Genomic DNA, 6354 nt, shown 5'->3' with positions numbered 1-6354 from the left:
ACCTTCCGAATGCGCTGTACTCATATTGTGTGTCTGTCCCAGTTCCCAGTAACTATACTCCTTTAGTCACTGAGGAAATCAAGTATAAATCTGTCTAGTGTACGAACAGATTGTCGTCTCAGCAGTAAAACGAATCGCTCCACTGAAATTGAATAAAGTTTGACCATAAAATAGTTTGTCTTGATTCACTAATAAAATAGTCAATAGTTTGGCTTGATTCACTAATAAAATAGTCAATAGTTTGTCTTGATTCACTAATAAAATAGTCAATAGTTTGGCTTGATTCACTAATAAAATAGTCAATAGTTTGGCTTGATTCACTAATAAAATAGTCAATAGTTTGGCTTGATTCGCTAATAAAATAGCCAATAGTTTGGCTTGATTCACTAATAAAATAGCCAATAGTTTGGCTTAATTCACTAATAAAATAGCCAATAGTTTGGCTTGATTCACTAATAAAATAGTCAATAGTTTGGCTTAATTCACTAATAAAATAGCCAATAGTTTGGCTTGATTCACTAATAAAATAGCCAATAGTTTGACTTGATTCACAGTCTGTGTCCTCACCTTGTTTTATAACTCGCTTGACTCATACAAGGTCTTTTGTGATGATGAAATAGAACAGAGAGGAAAATCAAAGACACACCTCGTGTTTATTAGGCGTGATACGCTAAAACGTGTCACAGTGTTCCATTGAACACACCACCCTAATAATAAAGCCATTTTCATACAATGAAGAACATTCTAGGAGGACGTTACTGTCTGTGTTAGTGGTTGAAGGTGTACTAGAAACATGTAGTAGGTGTAGAGGTGCAGGGGTCCGTCTCGGGTCATTGTAGTTGATGATGAGTTGGAAAAATACGTATTCTTGGGGTGTTGTTGTTGACACTGGTTGTGTAAAAATGACAAGATGGGTCCTAAAGTCTGGAGTCAACCAGCTGCCCTCTGGCAACAAAAAAATAAGAACAACAAGCGGAACATTGTTTACTCTAGATAACAGTGGTTCTGCGTATCCTCATGAGTCCTTTCAAAATATTAGTTTTCTGTCGGATGCTCAGATAAACAGGCACTACCTGGCAATGACTTCTTCCTGTTGCTCAATAGTGTCTGGCCTGCACAAGTTGTGGCAACGTTGTATAAAAAAATGTAATTTAAATAAAAATTTAAATAAGACCATCGACGAAACCAAGACGGTTCTGCCGAGTTCTTCGAGGAAAGAAGGAGAGGAAGGCTCTCTCACTCGAGTATCTTGCCTCGTTATTTTCAGATGATCTCCTTTGGGTCTTTCGTATGCTTTGGCAACCATGTGTGTGTTTTCTACACATGTTCGCCCCTCTCTCTGTAGGCTTTACAGACGCTCCCCACCCATTGGTTGCAACCCTTCTAATTTAGTGTAACCTGCGCGTGCACAACCCCACGTGGAATTCCTGGTCTCTGTTAGTGTTTGGAACTGCCGATCAGCGGTCAAGAACGCCGAGTTCATCTCAGCCTATGCTGCCCTTCTGACACTTGACCTTTTGGCCCTGATGGCCCAAAAAATATTTGTTTTATTTAACTTGGCAAGTCAGTTAAGAACAAATTCTTATTTTCTATGACGGCCTAGGAACAGTGGGTCAACTGCCTGTTCAGGGGCAGAACGACAGATTTGTACCTTGTCAGCTCGGAGAATTTGAACTTGCAACCTTCCGGTTACTAGTCCAACGCTCTAACCACTAGGCTACATGGATCACCCCAGAGAACGCTGCTAGTCCAGCTTCTCTTTCATCATCTGACTACATTTTCTCTCATAGTCCGAGAGCATCTGGTCGTCGCGGTGATGGCAACAGGTCTACTCCTTTCTCCTAAGTGGATATTTTCTCTTTTCTCTCTCTCTCTCTCACCTGTCCCTCCTCATTTGAATTCCATCCTGTCATTGTCACTTGTTTCTTTCAAGCTTAACATTATTGTCATCTATCGCCCACCAGGTGCTCTTGAAGAGTTCCTCAATGAGCTTGACACCTCGATAAACTCATTTCCTGACGATGGCTCACCGCTCTTTGTACTGGGCGACTTCAACCTCCTGACGTACTGTATGCCTTCGATTCGTTTATTTTCCAACTCTGTCTTTCCCCTCCTTTTCTCTTTTGACCTCATCCTTTCCTAGTCCCCTCCTTTTCTCTTTTGTCCTCATCCTTTCCTAGTCCCCTCCAACTCACAAGGTAGGCAATACGCTTGACCTCATCCTTTCCTAATCCCCTCCAACTCACAAGGTAGGCAATACGTTTGACCTCATCCTTTCCTAGTCCCCTCCAACTCACAAGGTAGGCAATACGCTTGACCTCATCCTTTCCTAGTCCCCTCCAACTCACAAGGTAGGCAATACGCTTGACCTCATCCTTTCCTAGTCCCCTCCAACTCACAAGGTAGGCAATACGCTTGACCTCATCCTTTCCTAATCCCCTCCAACTCACAAGGTAGGCAATACGCTTGACCTCATCCTTTCCTAGTCCCCTCCAACTCACAAGGTAGGCAATACGCTTGACCTCATCTTTCCTAGTTTGTTTCCTTTCCTGCCTCCCTTTCCTCCAACCCTAACCACTCAGCCCCTACCCAGATGGTAATGCGTTGTCGCAATCTTCACACTCCCTCTCCCACTACTCTTTCCTCTTCTATCCTATCATCTCTCCCTTCTGCCAAATCTTTATCACTCCTGTCTCCTGATTCTGCCTCTACTCTCCTCCTTTTCCTCATCCTATGACTTGCACTGTCCCCTTTCCTCCTGGCCGGCTCGGCCCTCTCCTCGTGCTCCGTGGATGAGTAACTCATTGCGAGCTTACAGAACAGGGCTGCTGGCAGCTGAGAGAAAATGGATTAAAAAACTAAACTTCCGGAGGACCTATCATCCTTTCACTCCCTCCTCTCTACCTTATCTTTCTCTGTATCTGCTGCCAAAGCCACTTGCGACCTAAATATCAAGCTTCTGCCTCTAACCCTAGGAAACTCTTTTCCACCTTCTCCTCCCTCCTTAATCTTCCACCCCCCACCCCCCCTAATGTATTATTATTATTATTATTATTATTATTATTATTGTTGTTTTTTAAACAAACAAAACCTGAACCAGCATTTGGGTCAGAGACACAGTGACACTCTCAAGCCTCTGTTAATTTCATTAATCTCCCATCTCTCTCACTCAGTGGTTCTCTTTGCATCACTGTCACGTGCAGCTTCCACACCCCTGAATGTCACAGAGTCCCTCTGGGTTGCTGTAACCCACACAGAGACAGAGTGACCCGAGACATTACACTTCACTTGTATGAGCTAATGTTTTCAGGATATGTAGGGGATAGGTCACACACGGCAGACAGCCCACTTCCTTCCTGCCAACACTGAGGACTTGGAACGGGCTTCTGCTTTACAGCTCGCTAGGCTCTACTACGGTAGTACCAGAAATGTTGTTCGCTGTCTGAATTCTAAACATCGAACGTTGTCAGGTGTGAGACTCTCACACTATATAGTGTCGGGGCAGCAGGTAGCCTAGCGGTTAGTATGTTTGGCTAGTAACCGAAAGGTTGCTGGATCAAATCCCCCGAGCTGACAAGGCAAAAAATCTGTCGTTCTGCTCCTGAACAAGGCAGTTAACCCCACTGTTCCCCGGGTAGGCCGTCAATGTAAACAAGGAGTTTGTTCTTAACTGGCTTGCCAAGTTAAATTTAGTGACCTAGTGTTTTTTGCTGTACTGCACTCTCAAGTCAAGACAACGATTGTGTGACTAGTACTTGGGACATGGCGGCTACTTCCTTTTAGCTACTGAGTAGCACCCATATTCTACCACCCTAGTCACCCATATTCTACCACCCTAGTCACCCATATTCTACCACCTCAGTCACCCATATTCTACCACCCCAGTCACCCATATTCTACCACCTCAGTCACCCATATTCTACCACCCTAATCACCCATATTCTACCACCTCAGTCACCCATATTCTACCACCCCAGTCACCCATATTCTACCACCCCAGTCACCCATATTCTACCACCTCAGTCACCCATATTCTACCACCCCAGTCACCCATATTCTACCACCCCAGTCACCCATATTCTACCACCTCAGTCACCCATATTCTACCACCCCAGTCACCCATATTCTACCACCCTAGTCACCCATATTCTACCACCCTAGTCACCCATATTCTACCACCCCAGTCACCCATATTCTACCACCTCAGTCACCCATATTCTACCACCTCAGTCACCCATATTCTACCACCCCAGTCACCCATATTCTACCACCCCAGTCACCCATATTCTACCACCCTAGTCACCCATATTCTACCACCCCAGTCACCCATATTCTACCACCCCAGTCACCCACTTGCTTTGACCTACTTCTGTTTGCAATAAATCTCAGGCTTTCTGAGGTTCAGAGGGATTCTGCTGAAAGACCCCCTCACAAAACAGTCTCACAACATTACACACACACACACACACACACACACACACACACACACACACACACACACACACACACACACACACACACACACACACACACACACACACACACACACACACACACACACACACACACACACGGCCCTTAAACTCTCTCTACCCTCCTTCTCATGTTTTTTTTCTGACCAAGACTTTAAATCCCAACTGTGCTGTTTCTGGGACTTATTTCTTATTTATTTTCCTAAAAATAAGGATTAGGACTGAGCTGCTAGTCAATGACATGCTGCTGAACCTCTACTACTAAACTGGCTAATTAACACCAGCTTGTCCTAACAGTTAATAACAGGTATCCTGGTGTTGCTTTATTGGGGCTGGTCCACCAGACTCTGAAGGCCGTCTTTCACCCACCATAATGACCCCTGACCTCCCTCTCTCTCACCCACCATAATGACCCCTGACCTCTCTTTCACCCACCATAATGACCCCTGACCTCGCTCTCTCTCACCCACCATAATGACCCCTGACCTCTCTCTTACACACCATAATGACCCCTGACCTCTTTCACCCACCATAATGACCCCTAACCTCTCTTTTTCACCCACCATAATGACCCCTGACCTCTCTCTTTCACCCACCATAATGACCCCCGACCTCTCTCTCACCCACCATAATGACCCCTGACCTCCCTTTCTCTCACCCACCATAATGACCCCTGACCTCCCTCTCTCTCACCCACCGTAGTGACCCCTGACCTCCCTCTCTCTCACCCACCGTAGTGACCCCTGACCTCCCTCTCTCTCACCCACCGTAGTGACCCCAGACCTCCCCGTCTCTCCTGGTTAACACTGAGTGGATAGAAGGCCTCTTCTTCTGTTCCCAGTTCTGTTTGGCCTGACGACGACCAACACGAGCAGATCTGGATCCAGGTAGTGTTACACCATACCTGAGCGCTCCCTCAGTCCAAAGCCACGCTAACAGGTCATAGGTCAACAATCAGGACCCTATGAACCAGCACTTGGTTCGACTGCTTTGAAGGCATGCTACAGGATTTGTATACCTTTTTTTTTTGTAAATAATTTGTCAAAAATAATACATATATAAATTATACGTTGAAGCAGACACTCTTATCCAGAGTGACTTACCGTACGTAGTGAGTGTGTACATTTTCATGTTTATTCATACTGATCTCCCGTGGGAATCGAACCTACAACTACGGCGTTGCTAGCGCCACGTTCTACCAACTGAGCCACACGGTACCACGGGACTCTTACCTTCCGAGTCTTTTCTAACCTTCTTTCAAATACTTTATATCCGTCTTTAAAACTGTCCTCTGTTCAGTTGAGATGCGAGTGCTTCATTAGATCAGTCAGATATCTCAGGAACCTGAACCAGGAACAAAAAAAAATTCAGTTTAGCGTAGCATAGCACAGTACCATGCAGGAAGGTAGCGGATGGTAGAGCAGAGAAGAAACCCACACACACCGTTAACTCTCCTGATAGACTACAACTTTATATTATCAACATAGCAACACCGAGACACCCGATTCCCGCTCTCGATTGGCTGAGGAGGCCGCCCAGTCATCTCCCCCTTCCTCTTTCTTGACCTTTTGGTAGGGCTTCTTGGCTTGCTCTTTCTGAGGAGGGGGGGGGGGGGGGAGTACACCCTGTAACAACAATAAACAGCTGACTCTCCCTCTACCTCTCGCTCTCGCTCTACCTCTCTCTCTCCCTCTCGCTCTCCCTCTCACTCTACCTCTCGATCTCGCTCTACCTCTCTCTCTCTCCCTCTCGCTCTCCCTCTCACTCTACCTCTCTCGCTCTCGCTCTCGCTCTACCTCTCTCGCTCTCCCTCTCACTCTACCTCTCTCGCTCTCCCTCTCGCTCTCGCTCTCTCTCTCGCTCTCGCTCTCTCTCTCCCTCT

The 6354-nt window shown here is 46.0% G+C and overlaps 1 protein-coding gene across 3 annotated transcripts in view; it reads right to left on the bottom strand.

The window, feature by feature from the left end:
• The window catches only part of LOC139417422 (putative uncharacterized protein ENSP00000383309), a 16892-nt gene extending 10746 nt beyond the window's left edge, over positions 1–6146 (bottom strand). The window contains exons 1-2 of one of the 3 annotated variants that reach the window (XM_071166699.1): positions 6133–6146; positions 5705–5816 (exon numbers count right to left, since the gene is read on the bottom strand). The gene's annotated coding sequence lies outside the window, so the exon portion shown is untranslated. Of the gene's footprint in view, positions 1–5704; positions 6079–6132 lie in introns of those variants that run through there. The other 2 variants (XM_071166700.1, XM_071166698.1) reach the window with 2 other exon arrangements.
• Between the last annotated feature and the right edge of the window lie 208 nt (positions 6147–6354).

Source organism: Oncorhynchus clarkii, chromosome 9, assembly GCF_045791955.1.
Source record: "Oncorhynchus clarkii lewisi isolate Uvic-CL-2024 chromosome 9, UVic_Ocla_1.0, whole genome shotgun sequence".
Taxonomy (NCBI): Eukaryota; Metazoa; Chordata; class Actinopteri; order Salmoniformes; family Salmonidae; genus Oncorhynchus; species Oncorhynchus clarkii.
Note: the sequence above shows the minus strand (reverse complement) of the source record. Positions and strands in the feature narration are given on the sequence as shown.